Source organism: Camelus ferus, chromosome X, assembly GCF_009834535.1.
Source record: "Camelus ferus isolate YT-003-E chromosome X, BCGSAC_Cfer_1.0, whole genome shotgun sequence".
In the NCBI taxonomy this organism is placed as follows: domain Eukaryota; kingdom Metazoa; phylum Chordata; class Mammalia; order Artiodactyla; family Camelidae; genus Camelus; species Camelus ferus.
The window spans coordinates 51,980,435-51,999,340 of record NC_045732.1 but is presented as its reverse complement, the minus strand read 5'-3'; the positions used below and the strand labels follow the sequence as shown (position 1 = coordinate 51,999,340).

Here is an 18,906-nt window from a genome sequence, read left to right as displayed (position 1 = left end):
AGTCTGTTTGGGTTTTTCCTGTTTGTGACCCTTTGTGCTTCCTGTACTTGGATATCTGATTCCTTCTTTAGGTTTGTGAAGTTTTCAGTCATCATTTCTTCAAATACCTTTTCAATCCCCTCTGTTCTTTCTTCCAATTCTGGAACCCTTGTTATGCATAGTTTGGCACACTTTATGTTATCCCATAAGTCCCTTATATACTTTTCATTCATTTTTGTTTGTTTTTCTCTCAGCTGTTCTGATTGGGTGCTTTCTGTTGTCCTGTCTTCTAGGTCAGTTTTTCATTCCTCTGCATTATATAGCCTGCTTTGTACAGCCTTTCAGTCAGCTCTCATCTCAGCCAATGAGTTTTCCAGTTTTATTGGTTCCTCTTTATAGCTTCAGTTTCATTTTTGATGTATCCTGTGTCTCTAAACACTATTTATTTTAATTCTTCCAATACTTTTATCACTCCTTTTTTGAACTCTTGATCTAGTAGGCTATCCATGTCTAATTGATCATTCTTTCAGGAGATTTCTTTTGTTCTTTTAATTGGTTGTGGTTCCTCTGCTTCTTCATCTTGCTCATATCTCTCTGGCACTGTGGCTTATGGAGTATTAGCTATCTATTGTGGTCCTTAAGGAGTTTATTTATCTATCTAAAGCATATGCAGGAATAAAACTTAAGAAAAAAAGAATTTTAAAAGAAGGGTGGAAAAAAAATTGAAAACTGCGTAAAATCAATAACAGAAGAAAAAGTTGAAGCACAATAGCAATCAACTTGAGATGTTTTAAAACCCTAAAGAAAAGGAGAAAAGAACAATAAAAATTGAAACTCGTGTATAATCAATAACAGGAGATCAAAATCAAGAGAAATAAAAATGAAATGAGGTGGCTTTTTCATAATAATAATAAAATTTTAAAAGAAAAAATTTAAAGGGATTAAAACTCGAGACATATACAATTGTTTAATACATAAAAATTAAAAAGGTAATAGAAAATATAACAAATTAAAGAAAATAAAAAGAAAAAAGAAAGTGATATGTTCATACAGACTGTTCGCTCTTAATGATTTTATAGAGAGTTCTTTCTGTCCTCACCCTGCTTCGTGATCTCAGCTCGCTGCTTCCAGAGTGCTTCCATTGGTGCCCCTGGTCTGTGCTGCTCCCAGTGCCTGTTGGCAAGCAGATCACACTCCCTCCCAACACTGAGGTCATGTGCTGTGCTCTTACATGGTGGGCTGGCAGGTCACTCCCCATCCCAATGCCATGGTCAGATGCTGTGCTCCAGCAAGGTAGATGGGCAGGTTGCACCCCTTCCCAGCACTGTGGTCAGGTGCTCTTCTCCTGCCGGGAAGGCAGGTAGTCACCCACCGTCTCCCAGCACTGGTTTCTCCCTGGCTCTGTGCAGCTATCCACTCTGCCTCAGGTCTGTGCTCTGTTGCAGGCTCGGGGAAGATGGCAGAATGGCTCAGCCCCTGCTCCATGCCAAAACTCAGCTCCTTGTTTGTCTTTGAGGTGTGTGTTCTCAAGGGTACCAGGGCAGGATGATCCTATCTGCCTCATGCTGTAAACAAGTCTCCATCTTGCCTTTGAGACTGCTAAGCCCTTAGGGATAGATTCAGGTTTTGCCCCTGGCCCTGCCTGGGTGCTAAGCACCAGAGGATATGTTAGCTGTGGCTGACCCTGCCTCTCTTCTCCTGAAAACCTTTGGCGGGTTTTTGGAGATAGTGGGTATGGCACCCTTCCCCCCAGGGCACATCAGCCTTGTTTTATGGTTTTTGATTTTTCTTATTTTATGGTGGGCGCAGTTTGTTTTGCCGTGTGTACCCACTCATCCATGGCACACAGCACCCTGCAGTCCCCAAAGGTTGCCTCTGTGCAGCCTGCCCCAGTCCTCTGTTCATCTCGGGCAGCCTGTCCCATCCCTCACTTGATGCTTTGCCTCTAGGCCTGGGGGTTGTGGAGACCCTCTGTGCCCCTTTAACTTAATTCTGTCAGTCAAGGGGGGCTCCATATAGATCTGAGCCTTGGATGTTCCCCCTCCGTTCAGCTGACCTCTGCATTGGAGAAGGGGAGATGCAGTGAATGAGCACTATTCCTCCTTTGCCACTCCCTCCTCGCAGGACTGGTCCCACACTGTTTTGCCTTTTCTTCTTTCTTTTTTCCTCTTCTCCTACCAGATTTTTGGCATATTTGTCTTTTGAAGAGGGTGATGCTCTGTTGGAGTTTGGCAGGTGCTCTGGTTGGCTGAGTGGGTCCTTGGATTGAGTTTTGGTGTATTTGTGGGAGAGGGTGAGCTATGAGCATCCTTCTACTCCACCATCTTGGCCAGTTCAATGTCTGTGAAGTTCTTTATCTCTCCTTCTATTCTTAAAGGATAGCCTTGCTGGATAAGTATACTAGGTTGCATCTTTTTTTTCATTCAGGACTTGGAATATTTCTTGCCACTCTCTTCTAGACTGTAGTGTTTGTGTAGAAAAATCAGCTGAAAGCCTTATGGGGGTTCCCTTGTAGCTCACTTTACTTTTCTCTTGCTGCATTTAAGATCATTTCTTTATTCTTGACCCTGGCCATCTTGATTATAATATATCTTGGTGTGGGTCTGTTTGGGTTCTTCCTGCTTGGGACCCTCTGAGTTTCCTGTATTTGGGTACCTGATTCCTTCTTTAGGTTTAGGAAGTTTTCAGTCATGATTTCTTCAAATATCTTTTCAATCCCCTTTGTCCTTTCTTCTCCTTCAGGGACCCCTATTATGTGTTTGTTAGCATGCTTTATATTATCCCATAGGTCCCTTGTATTGTTTTTGTTGTTTTTTTATTTGTTTTCCTCTCAGCTCTTCTGATTGAGTTATTTCTGTTGTCCTGTCTTCTAAGTCAGTTATTCATTCCTCTGCATTATCTAGCCTACTTTTTACAGCCTTTAGCTGAGCTCTCATCTCAGCAAATGAGTTTATCAATTTTAATTTTCTCTTCTTTATAGTTTCAATTTCCTTTTTGACATATTCTCTGTCTCTAAACCCAAACTCTTTTAGTTTTTTTCAGTACTTTGATCACTCCTTTTTTGAAATCATGATCTAGTAGACTATCAAAGTCTATTTCATTGATTGGTTTTTCTGGTGATTTCTGTTGTTCTTTTTATCAGGAGTGGCTCCTCTGTTTCTCCATTTTGCCTATATCTCTGGCACTGTGGCTTATGGAGTATCAGTTATCTATTATGCACCTTAAGGAGTTTATTTATTTATTTAAAGCAGAAGCAGAAATAAAAGTAAAAAAGAAATGAAAAGAATATAAAAAGGTTTGAAAATAGAGTATAATCAATAGCAGAACAAGTCAAAGAAAAATAAAAATTGAGTTGAGATGTATTTTAAAAACCTTAAAAGTAGAAAAATTTGAAAACTGAGTATTGTCAATAACAGAAGAGCAAAACAAAGAGATATTAAAATCAAATTGAGGGAAATTTAAAAATAAAAGAAGAAAAAAGATTTGAAAACAGAGTATAATCAATACCAGAAGAACAAAATGAACAGAAATAACAATGAAATTGAGGCAAATTAAAAAATAATAATAATAAATTTGAAAAGAAAGTTTTAAAATGGATTGCAAAATAGAAACATAAAAAAAATTTAAAGTTTAAAATTTAAAAAGTAAAAGATAATTGAACAGAAAAAGTTAGTGAATTTGTTCCCGTCAAGTCTGTGTGCCACTTCCTGATGCCGTGATCAGGCTCTGCGCTTGTACATGGACAGTGGGCAGGTCATGCACCCTCCTGAAGCTGCATCTTGGTGCTGCACTCATGCAAGGTAGGCTGGAGGGTCACTCCCCTGTCTTTGCAGCTCCCTTCTCCACCTCAGTTCCATGCTCCATAGGCAAGCTCAGAGAATACGGCTGACCAGCACTCACCCCTGCTCTGTGCCAGAACTCCACTCCTTGTTCATTTGTCTCAGAGGAGCAAGTTCAGAGAGGCACCGAGGCAGAATGATCCTATCTTCCTGGGGCTGTAAACAAGTCTCAGCCCCGTCTATGAGGTTGCTGAGCCCCTAGGTAGGGATTCAGGTTTCAACCCCGCCTCTGTCTGGGTGCTGTGCTCCAGAGGATATGGTGGCTATTGTTGAGCCCTGCTTCTCTTCTCCCAAGAATGCACCAGTAATGATTCTGTGGGTCTTTGGAGACAAAGGCTTCAGCACCCCTCCCCTCAGGGCACACCAGCAGTGTTGCTTTGCTGTTTTTTTCATAGTTTATGGGGGACCCAGGTTGTTCTGCTCTGTATACCCTCCCAGCCACAGTGCACTGCTTTTTTGAAACAGTGTGTAAAAAATTACATGAGTAATAAAACACTGGAAAGTATAAATAGAAATGTTGTTTAATAATTATGTTATTTGATATGAGTCACATTGTGTACTGACTAAACTTTTCTTAAAGTCACATTGTGTATCCAAACCATATAAATGCTTAGTAAATCATGATAGTATTGAAATAAATATTCAAGATTCTTCTTCCTACTCAAGAATAGATAGTGATTTACAATTTTCTTTGAAAACTCAAAAAAAAAAAACAAATAAAAAGGAAAATTTCTCATCTTTGCCATTTATTTCCCAATATCACTCTTGGTTTTCTCCTAGTTTTGTATTTATTTCTAAAATAGTTTTTTTCTTCATTTCTAACTATTTCTTGAGTTCTATAATCTCATTTTCTGAGTTCTGGTTCTTATTTAGTTGTTATTTTATATTTTCTTTTTTTTCTTTATTTTGGCTTATTTTGAAATAATAGATTACAATTTTCATCTGCTTTGTGGGCATGTCTTTCTGGCATACTTTTTTATTTAGGTTCTTATTCTGTTCTTTATGTCTCTCTCTCTCTGTCTCTCCCTCTGTCTCTCTCTCTCTCGCACATACTCACACAATGTTGTATGGATTCAACCACAATAATTTTCTTCTCGTCATTATAAAATGCTGTCACTTCTCTAAGCTTTTGGTATCAAGGGTGGGTTATTTAGCTTAATGTCTTTAGTGCTACTTATGTTGTTTTCAAAAAGTGATTAATAATATATGGCCATCTTTCTGGTATCTTCTGTTTCTGTTCTCCAATTTTTCCAACGCATTTTTATTTATAGTATTTTCTTTCTTGCTCTATTTGAGGATTTCTCTTCTCAGCAGGTTTTTACTCAATGTCAGGTTTTGAATGGAAGGAAGTTTCAGATATTTAGTTTCAAGAATTCATAGGTCATAGACTGTTCACACCCCTTCAGTTTTTCTTTGGACCCCTTTACTTATCTGTAAACTGTAAACACTTCTAATCTCAGCTGCTATTCTCAAATTGGTTGGATGCTATTTCCAGTAACTGTAGGCTATTTTACGATTTTCCTGTTCTCATATCTGTTGGAAGTTCTATATTCTCCCTCTTCACAAATGTTGATATTTTATGCATCTAGCTACTGGTTGGTGGTTTGTTATCCCAAGTTGAATTTTGTAATTTGTGGGAGACACCTTGTTCTCTAGTTTTATTTGAGATATTGCCCATATTTCTTTTTCTTTTTTTAACCATCTTAGTTGTTCTGTCTGTTTTTATAAGTGATTTTGGCAAGTGATAAAAACCTGCTACTGCCATTGTTTTCCCAGAATTACCTCAACATTTTTATTTTTATATAAGATTTCATGATAAGGCAATTATATTTAGGTAAAAATTAGGTTTAAAAAATGGGGGGATGAAACAAACAACTGAAATCAGGATAAAGTTATCTTTGAAGAAAAAATGGTCTTAACAAATAAATAGTAATTTAATGAGTAGCACAGATTATGAGAATGTACAAAACTTTGCCTAGTGTGTACAGCTCAACAAGTAATTCTTCCTTTAGGTGTTTAATCTTGTGTTCATTGCTCTTTATCTAAGACACATTCCATTGTGTTCTTAAAAGCATTATTTCAATTGATATATTAATTTTGTAGCCAATTTTGATTGTCTTGACAAGTATTTATTCTATATATGCACATTCTAAGTTTTAATGTAGTTATCTCAATTTTATAGCTATTATTTTCCAAGACATTTTCTCCATATTTTCAATGCACAATAATACAAATACAGATTAAAATATATGTTTATCATATAATTTTTAATAGAGAATTTTAATAAATATATTAAAGATATCTGTTCTTAGTCACTGTGTTGAAGTCTTGACTCTAGTCATGTAACTGTGTAATACAGATTTTTTTCATTCTGGGTACTATCCTTTTGGAGATTCTGGACTTTTAATCTAGCTGTCACGATTTTGTTATGTGAAAAATAGGAAAAATAGTATTTATTTTATCTAATCTTAAGAAAAAGCAATCAAAATTAACTTTCATTAGCATAAACACTATAGAGAGTTTGTGATAAAACTAAAGAGAAAAGGGATTTCTGGTCAAGATGGTGGCATGGTAGGACCACAAGCTTGCCTTGCCTCACGACTACAATTAAACCACAACTGAATGCTAAACAACCATTAAAAAAAAAAAAAACAACAACAACACTGGAACCTAGCAAAAAAGATCTTCTGCACCTGGAAACATAAAGAGAGAACCACAGCAGGAAAGTAGGAGAGGTATGCTCACAATATAATTGGGTCCCATGCCCTCCTGGTGGGTGACCAACAAGCTGAAGATTTGTTAAGTCACAGAGGCCTTCCCACAGGAGTGAGAGCTCTATGCCCCACGTCAGGCTCCCCAGCTTGGGTCCTGGCATTGGGAAGAGAAGGAGACCCCAGGACATCTAGTTTTGAAAGTCAGGGGTGCTTGGCTCTGGAAGCCTCATGGGAGTGGGGAAATGGAGACTCCATTCACTTGAGAAGTGTACATGGAAACTCACATGCACCAGGTCCAAGGGCAGAGGCAGTGATTTTATAGGAACCTGGGCCAGACCTGCCTTCTGGATTTGGATGGTCTCATGGGGATGTTGGGGGTGGCTGTGGCTCACCCAGGAGACAAATGCTGGTGGTGGACATTCTAGGAATGTTCATCTACATGAGATGTCCTGGAGGCTGACATCTTGATTGTATCACTAGCACCAAGACCTAGCCCCACCCAATAGCCTTTATGGAAGCCTTAGGCAAAACAACATACAAGGTTGGGACATAGCCACAACCATCAGCAGACTTCCTAAACCATGAAGGCCTCTATACACAGCCCTATGCACCAGAGGTCCAGGACCAAGCTTTACCCAGCAGTGGGCAGGCATTGGCTCCTCCTGCCAGGAAAGCTGCATAAGCCTCTAGTTCAGCCTCATCCACCAGATTCAGATACTAGAAATAAGAAAACAATAATCCCAAAGCCTGTGGAAAAGAATTCACAAACACATAGAAAGGTAGATGATATGAGGCAGCAAAGGAATATCTCCCAGGCCAAGGCACAAGATAAAATCCCAGAAGAAATAAGTGATGAGGAGATAGGTCATTTAACTGAGGAATAGTTTAAAGTAATGACGGTGAAGATGTTCAGAGAACTCAAGAGGAATATAGAAGCTCATAGTGAAGTTTTAGCAGAGTTGGAAAATATAGAGAATACCCAGAGTTGAAGAATAAAATCAAAATCACTGAAATTAACAATACACTAGAAGGAACTAAGGGTAGACTAAATGAGGCAGATCAGTGAGCTAGAAGACAGATTAGTGGAAATCACTACTGCAGAACAGAAAAAAAAAAGAATAAAAAGAAATGAGGATAGTTTAAAAGAACTCTGGGACAACATGAAGCACTCTAATATTCACATTATAGGAGTCCCAGAAAGAGAAGAGAGAGAGTAAGGACCTGAGAACATTTTTGGAGAGAGAATAACCAAAAACTTCCCCAACTTCAGAAAGGAAACAGTGACCCTGTTCCTGGAAACACAGAGAGTACCACACAGAATCAACCCAAAGAGGAACACACCAAGGCATATAGTCATCAAATTGACAACAATTAAGGATAAGGAGAAAATATTAAAATTAGCAAGAGAAAAGCAATGAATAACATACAAGGAAATTCCCATAAGGTTATCAGCTGATTTTTCAGCAGAAACTACAGTCCAGAAGAGAATGTCATGATATATTTAAAATGATGCAAGGAGGAAACTTACAACCAAGAATACTCTATCCAGCAGGGCTCTCGTTCAGACTTGATGGAGAAACCCAAAATTTCACAGATATAAAAAGCTAAAAGATTTCAGCACCACCAAACCAGCTTTACAACAAATGTTAAAGGATCTTCCCTAGTCATCAAACCATAAGAAAAGAAAATAAAAAGAAGAAAGAGAGGGAAAAAAAAAGATTGCTTTGACTGTTTGGGGTCTTTTATGGTTCCTTATAAATTTTGGAATGTTTGTTTTAGTTCGGTGTGGAATGTTGTGAGTATTTTCATGGGAGTTGCATTGCATCTGTGGATTGCTTTGGGTCGTGTGGCCATTTTGATAGTGTTGATTCTTCCAATCCAAAAGCACAAGAAATCCTTCAATTTCTTTGCATCATTTTGGTTTCAGAGTATAAGTAACCTTCTTGGTTAGGTTTATTTCTAGGTATTTTGTTGTTTTTGATGTATGGAAAAGTTTCTGCCAGTTATAAAATTCTGGTTTTTGAAGTGGAAAAAAAAAGTGATTAAGGGCCACAAATGGCAAAATATCCTTCTTTTTATGGGTGAGTAGTATTCCATTATATATATTGCATCTCCATTATCTATTCAACTATTGATGTGCACTTAGGATGCTTCCATATCTTGGAAGTTATAAATAATTTTGTTCTTAATAGCAGGGTTTATGTATCTTTTTGAGTTAATTCTTATTTTGTGGTGGCTTTATTCCTTTGATAAATATGTAAATTTTAAAAGCTAAAGCTCTAAATGTTCTTAGAAACAATGAACAGTACATATATGTAAATTAAAAATATATGTGCAGTTAAAAAGAGGAAATGAACTATCAAACCATGGAAGAAACTTAAAAGACATATTACTAAATGAAAGAAACCAGTCTGAAAAGGCTACAAACTATGATTCCAACCAAATGACATTCTGGAAAAGGCATAGCTACAGAAACAATAAAAAGATCGTGGTTTCCAGGGGCTTGGGGAGAAGGAAGGAGGGAGGAATGAATAGATGGAGCACAAGGGATTTTTAGGACAATGAAATTATTCTGTATGATACCATAGTGGTGACTACATGTCATTTATGCATTTGTCAAAGTCCATAGAATGTACAACATCAAGAGTGAACCCTAACATAAACTATGGACTTTGGTTGATAATACTGCACCCATGTTGGTTCATTGATTGTACCAAGTATGCCACACTGATGAGGGATGTTGAGGGTAAGGGAGTATATATGTGTGGGTGGGGAGGAATATGTGGGAACTCTGTATTTTCTGCTCAATTCTGTTGTGAACCTGAAACTGCTGTAAAAGAATAAAGTCTATTAAAAATAGTTTTAAAAAAAAGTAAAGAGAAAAGACTGAGTGATAATTTAATCAATCAGAAGAGGTCCAGGCTACTTTTTACAAGATGTTTTACTTTGATTAGACTCACCACTTCTTCTTTTGAGCCAGGATTTCATGGCTAAAATTGCAAGCATTTTTATAACTCCTAGATTCTTTGCTATAATAATATAACTAGTTTGCATCTTTTTCACTAAAAATTTAGTTTTCAATAAGTTGCTTTGATTTTTCGTGGTTTGTTCAATTATGTGATTTGATTTTACTTCCCAAGGAGAAAATAATATTTACTGAGATTCCATTTATGCTTAGAACTTGTGCATTTACAGAAGGAGATCTTCACCAAGCATCACAATCCTGGACACAGATCAATTTTTCAGAGACCCTGAGAAGTTCTTCCTTATGTTTTTTCATCCCTTCAACTCCTTTAAACCTCTCTCACCCCATATTGGCTGATTTCTAAAAGTCAGAATACAAATGGTCTTATAAAAGTGAGTTCATTAACTTAAATTCACATTCAGTATCATATCAATAGGCCTTCCTGATTGTGGCCTAATTAATTGCAAGTGCCATAGTATCAGCTTAGAAAGAATAGGATCTGGAATTAGATCTTACCACTAGGCAGTGGTAGGTATTTGGGATCAGATCCAGCCTTAAGTATTGGAGGGAATTCGTATCTGGCAGTTAATTACCATATCTGATTGGCATGGCAACAGGCGGTCATTTACACAATTTGTTAACATGAGAGAATCAAATGGTAAGAAACAGTATGCTCCCTGAAGTAGGTCAGAGTACAAATCCATTGAATCAAAGAGAAGATGTCATTCAGGACACAGCCAAGAGGACTTAATTTAGCATCAGGAAATAGATCACCTGATAACAAAACAGCTTGAGATTTGAGGAAGATTACCAAGATTACCTAGATTCAAGCACAGGGAACAAGTTAGGCATTCAGCTACCAAATCTGGAGCAAAGTGGAAATGGGTCTTGAGAATAATGCAGAAGCCCAAATGGAAGATGCATTATAGAGCATGTAAACTCAAATGTCTACATTGACTAGGCAAACAGTACAAGTATGTAAATTGGGCCAAATCTATGATGCTAGATTAAAGGGGCCTGTGATGAATTAGAAACTGAATGTTTCAAAAGAAGATATTTAAATTCAAAAAATTAAAACAATATTTTCCCTACCAACAAATATGTCTGCTGGCCAAATTCAGCTTGCAGGCCATCAGTTCATGGATACTGATTAATATCAGAGGTATTCCTTAAAGAATGGAAGGAATGAGATAGGAATAAAAAGAGAACACAGGAGTGAGCACTGGATAGTCAAAAGGGCAGAACAAGAAGCTGAAACCATAAGACAGGTTTCATCTACTTCACAAATTTTGCCTTAGTCCAATCTTAGTCTTAAGGGTCTTAGTCTAGGTAATGAAAAAAATATACACGGAAGAAATGACTGCTTTAAAAAGCAGCTTATCAGCAAGTATAGATTAATTAGTGCTACAGAGATGCTGAATATATTTCTGATCAGGTTCATATGAGGTTAATCTAGAAAAATATGAATGGGGAAAATTTGAGGCCAGTTTTGAAATAAATAATGAGAAGACTGAAAGAAATGTTGAGAAAGCATAGGTAGTAAAAGAAATCACTTATTCAAAGATACAGAAAAAGAAACATCATGTAGTGGGAAAAACCCTTAAACTGGGAGTCAGAAGGGCCTGGGCTCTAGTCTTGGTTTTGCTACCAAACACTCTATGTGGTCTTAGGTAAGTCAATGTCCCTCTCTGTCTCCATTCCCCATCTGGAGTTCAACCAAACCATGCATCATAAGTGCAAATTTCTACAAGGGCCAAGTAGCTAAATGAATGAGTTATCTAACTAAAACATGTATGCCTCGTTTAAACAGACAGAAATAACAACTTCAACTGTTTGTGAATAAGTGAAAATGCAGATTCAACATTCTAATTTTTCTAGAGAATCTAACAGTTCTGATTTTGATGTGAAATCTTTCAATTTTTTATTGTTGACAAAGGATTTACAGTAAAACAACATGAAGGCCAAATAAAATATTTACATAGGCCATATTCTACCTGTGGGATACTAGTTTGCAATCTCTGGACTAGATGGACTCCAAGATTCTTTCCAGCTATTTTTGTTTGTGATTTTATGACACTAAAAATCAGATACAGTAAAATGGAAGAAGAAACTAAGTTCTTAGATTATACCTTATAGTAGAATGGCTAAAAGTATGAAAGTTAGACACAGTCTAACTTTGCTTAAGAAGTGTGTGACCTTGAACAAATTACATAACTTTTTCTGCACTTCAGTTTTATCTTCTGTAAAATAAGAATAATATCAGTAATTACATCATATTGTTATAAGGATTAACCAAGATGTTACAAGTAAATCACCTGAAAAAGTACCTGGCTCATAGTAAGTACTTAGTGGTTAGCTATTACTAGCATGAAAATGGTGTTTGTGATAAACTACTTTGCCAAGTGAATGTAGGATGAATTAAATTCAGGGAGTTGAACTAGGAGGATTACCAATGAGATAAGTATAAATAAGTAGCTATAAAAAGGGAAGGAAAATGCCAAATATGAGAGACCTTATGAGGAGAATTGTTAGGAATTAATGATAGATTGAATATAGAGATGTTATATAATGTTTTGCATATAATTTTAAAATTCTAAACAGTTTCACTTTTCATAGCTGATGCCTTTCTTGTTATTTGATGGAATTTTTTCTTATGTTTTTTCCAGTTATATTATGTAGAATTATTACAGTTTGACTGCATATACACATTATATTTCGTGTAAATACATATAAACAGTATACTGCACATTTTTCAGTTTTTACATCTGTACTAATTATTGTTTCTAAAAACAGATTAGATATTTAACTTTTTAAATTTACATAGTTATAAAAGGAATAAAGCCAACTACAAAATAAGAAATAACAGAATGTGGTAATCCAATCATAAAGGACAGTCAAATGTGCTTACACATATTAAAGAAACCAAAATAATAATTAATTCATTTGTGTAATTATTATTATTATTATTATTATTATTATTATTATTATTATTATTATTATTATTATTATTATTTAGATTCTTCATATAAATGATGTCATATGGAATTTTTCTTTCTCTTTCTGGCCTGCTTAACTTCTTATGACAGTCTTCAGGTCCATCCATAGTGCTGAAAGTGGCATTATTTTATTCTATTTTATGGCTGAGTAGGGTTCCACTGTATATACATACCACATCTTCTTTATCCAGTCATCTGTTGAGGGACATTTGGGTTGTTTCCACTTCTTGGCTGTTGTAAATAGTGCTGCTATGAACATTGGGGTGTATGTGTCTTTTTGAATTTTATTTTTCTCTGGATATATACCCAGGAGTGGGATTACTTGATCACTTGGTAAGTCTAGTTTCAGTTTTTTTAAGGAAACTCCGTACTGTCCTCCACAGTGGCTGCACCAATCTACAGTCTCACCAACAGTGCAGGAGGGTTCCCCTTTCTCTACACTCTCTCCAGCATCTATCATTTGTAGACATTTCAATGATGATCATTCTGGCTGGTGTGAGGTGATTCCTCATTGTAGTTTTGATCTGCATTTCTCTGATGATTAACGATGCTGAGAATTTTTTCATGTGCCTATTGGAATTTGTGTCTTCATTGGAGAATTGCTTGTTTAGGTCTTCTGCCCATTTTTGGATTGGGTTGCTTGTTTCTTTGATATTAAGGTGTATGATCTGCTTGTATATTTTGGAAATTAGTCCCTTCTCAGTCACATTATTTGCAAATATTTTCTCCCATTCTGTAAGTTATCTTTTCATTTTGTTGATGGTATCCTCAGCTGTGCAAAAGCTTTTACATTTAATTAGATCCCACTTGTTTATTTTTGCTTTTAATTCCTATACTCCAGTAGCTGGTTCAAAAAATATATTGCTGTAATATATGTCTGTGAGTGCTCTGCCTATGATTTCCTCTAGGAGTTTTATATTACCTGGTATTACATTAAGGTCTATAACCCATTTTGAGTTTATTTTTGTGCATGGTGTTAGAGAATGTTCTAATTTCAGTCTTTTACAGGTAGCTGTTCAGTTTTCACAGCATCACTTATTGAAGACACTGTCTTTCCTCCATTGTTTATTCTTACCTCCTTTGTCATAAATTAATTGACCATACGTGCGTGGGTTTATTTCTGGATTTTCTATTCAGTCCATTGATGTATGTGTCTGTTTTTGTGCCGGTACCATACTGTTTTGATTACTGTAGATTTGTAGTATGGCCTGAATTCAGGGAGCATGATTCCCCCAGCTTAATTCTTCCTTTTCAAGATTGTTTTGGCTATTTGGGGACTTTTGTGTTTCCATAAAAATTTTAACATTTTTTTGTTCCAGCTCTGTGAAGAATGTTGCTGGTAACTTGATAGAGATTGCATTGAATCTGTAAATTGCCTTGGGCAGTCTGGTCATTTTGACAACATTGATTCTTTCAATCCATGAACACGGTATATCTTTCCATTTGTTTATGTCATCTTCAATTTCCTTCCTTCAATTTCCTTATAGTTTTCAGCATATAGGTCTTTTGCCTCCTTGGGTAGGTTTATTCCAGGGTATTTTATTCTTTTTGGCATGATGGTAAATGGAATCATTTCCTTAATTTCCCTTTCTGCTATTTCATTGTTAAGTGTATAGAAGTGCAACTGATTTCTGTATATTAATTTTGTATCCTGCAACTTAACCATATTCATTGATGAGTTCTAGTAGTTTTCTGGTTGCTTCTTTAGAGTTTTCTATGTATAGTATCATGTGATCTTCAGACAGTGACAGTTTGAATTCTTCATTCCCAATTTGGATTCCTTTTATTTCTTTTTCTCCTCTGATTGCTATGGCTAAGACTTCCAAAACTATGTTGAATAAAAGTGGTGAGAGGGGCATCTTTGTCTTGTTCCTTATCTTAGAGGGAATGTTTTCAGCTTTTCCTCACTAAGTATGATGTTACCTCTAGGTTTGTCATATATGGCCTTTATTATGTTGAGATATGTTCTATCTATGCCCACTTTCTGGAGAGTTTTGATCATAAATTGATGTTGAATTTTATCAAAAGCTTTTTCTATGTCTGTTTAGAGTATCATATGGTTTTTATTCTTCAAGTTGTTTAAGTGGTGTATCACATTGATTGATTTGCATATATTAGAAAATCCCTGCATTCCTGGGATAAATCTGACTTGATCATGGTGTATGATCCTTTTAATGCATTGTTGGAGTCAATTTGCTAGTATTTTGTTGAGGATTTTTGCATGTATATTCATAAGGGATATTGACCTATAATTTTCTTTTTTGTGATGTCCTTACCTGATTTTGGTATGAGGGTGATTATGGCCTCATAGAATGAGTTTGGAAGTGTTCCTTCCTCTGCTTTTATTTGGAATAGTTTCAGAACGATAGGTGTTAACTCTTCTCTAAATGTTTGGTAGAATTCACCATGAAGCCTTCTGGTCCTGGACTTTTGTTTTTTGGGAAGTTTTTAATTACTGATTCAATTTCAGTACTGATATTTGGTCTATTCATATTGTCTATTTCTTCCTGGTTTAGGCTTGGCAGATTTTTCCTTTCTAAGAAATTGTCCATTTCTTCTGTGTTGTCATTTTTGTTGGCGTATAGCTGCTCATAGTATCCTCTTATAATTCTTTGTATTTCTGTGATGATGTTTGTAACTTCTCCTTTTTCATTTCTAATTTTGTTAATTTGGGCCCTCTCCTTATTTTTCTTGATGAATCTGACTGAAGGCTTCTCAATTTTGTTTATCTTTTCAAAGAACAAGCTTTTTGTTTCATTGATCTTTTCTATTGATTTTTTACTCTCTGTTTCATTTATTTCTGCTCTAATCTTTATGATTTCTTTTCTTCTACTAACTTTGTGGTATGTTTGTTCTTCTTTCTCCAGCTGCTTGAGGTGTAAGTTTAGGTTGTTCACTTGTGATTTTTCTTGCTTCCTGAGGTATGCTTATGTCACTAAAAATTCCGCTCTGTGAACTACTTTTGCTGCATCCTAGAGGTTTTGGATTGTTGTGTTTTTGTTTTCATTTGTCTCAAAGTATTTTTTTAATTTCCTCTTTGGCTTCTTCCATGATCCACTGGTTGTGTAGTAGCATATTGTTTAGCCTCCACATGTTTGCAGTTTGGTATGATTTCAATTTTCTTAAATTTGCTGAGGCAAGCTTTATGGGCCAGCATGTGGTCTTTTCTGAAGAATGTGTATTCTATTGTTTTTGAGTGGCATGCTCTATAAATATCATAGGCCCATCTGGTCTAATGAGTTATTTAGGGCTTGTACTTCCTCATTGATTTTCTCTCTTAATGATTTGTCCATTGGTGTAAGTGGGTGTTAAGGTCCTCCACTATTATTGTGGTATTGTCAATTTCTCCTTTTATGTCTGTTAACAATTGCTGTATATATTGAGGTGCTTCTTCGTTGGGTGCATATATATTTATAATTGTTATATTCTCTTCTTGGATTGATTCCTTAAGCATTATGTAGTGCCCTTCTTTGTCTCTTGTAACAGTCTTTATTTTAAATTCTATTTTGTCTGATATAAGTATTGCTACTTCAGCTTTCTTCTGGTTTCCATTTGCATGGAATATCATTTTCCATCCCCTTACTTTCAACCTGCATGTGTCTCTAGCTCTGAATTGGGTCTCTTGTAGACAGCATATATATGGGTCTCATTTTTGTATCCATTCAGCCAGTTAATGTCTTTTGGTTGGAATGTTTAATCTATTTATATTTAAGGTAATTATTGACAGGGGTGTTCTTACTGCCACTTTGTTAATTGTTTTGAGTTTGTTTTTGTAGGTCTTTTTTCTCTCTCTCTCTCTTTCTTCTTTTTGTTCTCTTTCCTTGTGCTTTGACCACTAGATAAGGTCCTTTAACTTTTCTTATAAAGCTGGCTTGGAGGTGCTGAATTCTTTCAGCTTTTGTTTATCTGTGACACTTGATTTCTCCGTCACATCTAAGTGATAGCCTTGCTGGATAAAGTATTCTTGGATGTAGTTTTTTCACTATTAGCACTTTAAATATATTGTGCCACTCCCTTTTGGCCTGAAGGGTTTCTGCTGAAAAATCAGCTGATAACCTTATGGGAGTTCCCTTGTATGTTATTTGTTGCTTTTGTCTTGCTGATTTTAATATTCCCTGTTTATCCTTAATTTTTGTGAATTTGGTTAGTATGTGCCTTGATGTATTCCCCTTTGGGTTGATCCTGTGTGGGACTCTCTGAACTTCCTGGACTTGAGTGAGTGTCTCCTTTCCCAAGTTAGGGAAGTTTTCAGTTAGTATCTTTTCAAAAATTTTCTCAGGTCCTTTCTCCTTTTCTTTGTTTTCTGGGACCCCTATAATGCAAATATTAGTGTGCTTCATATTTCCCAGAGTTCTCTTAAATTATCCACATTTGTTTTCACTCTTTTTTTTTTTTTCTGTTCCACAATGGTGGTTTCCACTATTTTGTCTTCTAGCTTACTATTTCATTCTCCTTCCTCACTTATCCTTTTCTTGGTTCCTTCTAGTATGTTATTCACTTCAATAATTTTGTTCTTCAACTCTGTTTGGGTATTCTTTATATCTTCCAGCTCTTTGCTAAAAACTTGACTCTGTGCATCTAGAATTCTCTTGAGTTCTCTGAACATCTTCACCATCATCATTTTAAACTCTTTCTCAGATAAATTGCCTATCTCCTCATCACTTATTTCTTCTTCTGTGATTTTACCTTCTGTCTTGTCCTGGAGGGTATTCCTTTGCCACCTCATTTTGTCTGTCTTTCTCTTTGTGTTTTTAGATGGGCTATGATTCTTGAATTTGGAGAAGTGGCCCTCTGTGGGAGATGTCCTATGCACCCCAGCAATACACTCCTCTCTTGTCACCCAAGGGACAGGGTTGAGCTTGTCCCAGTGTAGAGTCTGGCCTGTGTTGGTGGATTCCTTCCACAGGCTTGGGGCTATTGTTTTCTTATTTCTGGTATCTGCCCCTTGGTGGATGAGGCTGGGCTACAGGTTTATGTTAGTTTTCTGGCAGGAGGGACTTGTGTCTGACCACTGCTGGGTGAAGCTTGGCTGCACCTCTGGTTAGTAGAGCCCTGACTAGATGTGTCTGCAGCTCAGAAAGTGTGCTGATGAGTGAGGCTGTGTTTTCACCCAGTATGTTGTTTGGCCTGAGGGTTCCCAGCCCTTAAGCCTACAGGCATTTTGGTGGTCCTGAGTCTTGGCCTGATTAATCCAAGCAAGATGTCAGTCTTCAGGAAAGATGAACACTCTCAGAATGTCTGTCACCAGCTTCTATGTCCCCTGGGTGAGCAGCAGCAGTCCCCTAACTCCTCAGGAGAACTTCCTAAACCAGTAGACTGGTCTGGCCCAGGTTCCTATGCAATCACTGTCTCTGCCCCTGGAGCTGGTATACTCAAGATCTTGTCCGTGCCTCCCAAGAGAGTTAAGTCTCTGTCTCTCCCAGTCCTGTGAGGCTCCTGAAGTTAAGCCCCACTGGCTTTCAAAACCAGATGACCATTGGGTCTGCTCCTCCCACTGCCAGAACCCTGGTCTGGAGAGCCTGACATGGGGCTCAGAACTTTCCCCTCATGGGAGCGCCTCTGTGCCTTAATTGTTCTTCATCTTGTGGGTTGCCCACCCAGAGGGTATGGGGCCTGACTATATCATGAGCACACCCCTCCTACCTTCCTGTTTTGGTTATGTCTCAATGTTTCCATTTGAAGCAGATCCTTTTTGCTAGACTTCAGTCTTTTTTCTCAATTGCTGTTCAGAAGTTGGTCGTGGTTTTGTTGTAGTTGTGAAGAGAGTCGAGTTCATGGTCCTATTGCTCCACCATTTGGAGTCAATCTCTGATGGAATTTAATTATCTTGAAATTCTAGTCTCTTTTTTGTGTCTGATACATCTTTGCCTAATGAAAAAGTGCTTCTGGTATACAATGTCTTGTTAAAAAGTCCATTTTTTGTGAAAATAAAAATAAAATAAAACACCAGGATTAGGTCTGGTTATCATATTCTTATTATAAATTAGTCTTCATTTGTGGTTGTTAAATTTCAGGTGATTTTTAATGAATTAAAATTGTTTTATTTAGAATATTAAACATAAATGCAAGATAAAAATGTTAAATTTCATAACTGATGTAATAGATGTTATACTATCTGCAAGATGTTTCTATGTCTTTTCAATATTCAATAGAACTTCACTACCCACAACCCTACTCCATCTTCTTATTGATATAGATATTCTCCCTGCCCTTGGACCTTTTCTCCATGGGGAATAGATCTTCTGTCTACTCAAATACATGTCCCTGGCCTTCTCTTCTTTGCCAATTGCTCTTGTGGATCAGTTCTCCTGATTTATCTCTCTTAATGTTCTTTCCTTCCTCAGCTCATTTTTTGCACCTAAGTCCCTTAACTGCTGCCATGTATCAACTTGAACCTGTAACCTGTAGAAGAC

General features: G+C 36.7%; 1 long non-coding RNA gene across 1 annotated transcript; it reads left to right on the top strand.

Moving 5' to 3' along the window:
- The first annotated feature begins 1,301 nt into the window (after positions 1-1,301).
- On the top strand, positions 1,302-15,671 carry LOC116662131. Its single transcript, XR_004318115.1, has 3 exons — positions 1,302-1,313; positions 5,723-5,730; positions 15,595-15,671. It is a non-coding gene; the product is annotated as an uncharacterized LOC116662131 (long non-coding RNA).
- The last annotated feature ends 3,235 nt before the right edge of the window (positions 15,672-18,906 follow it).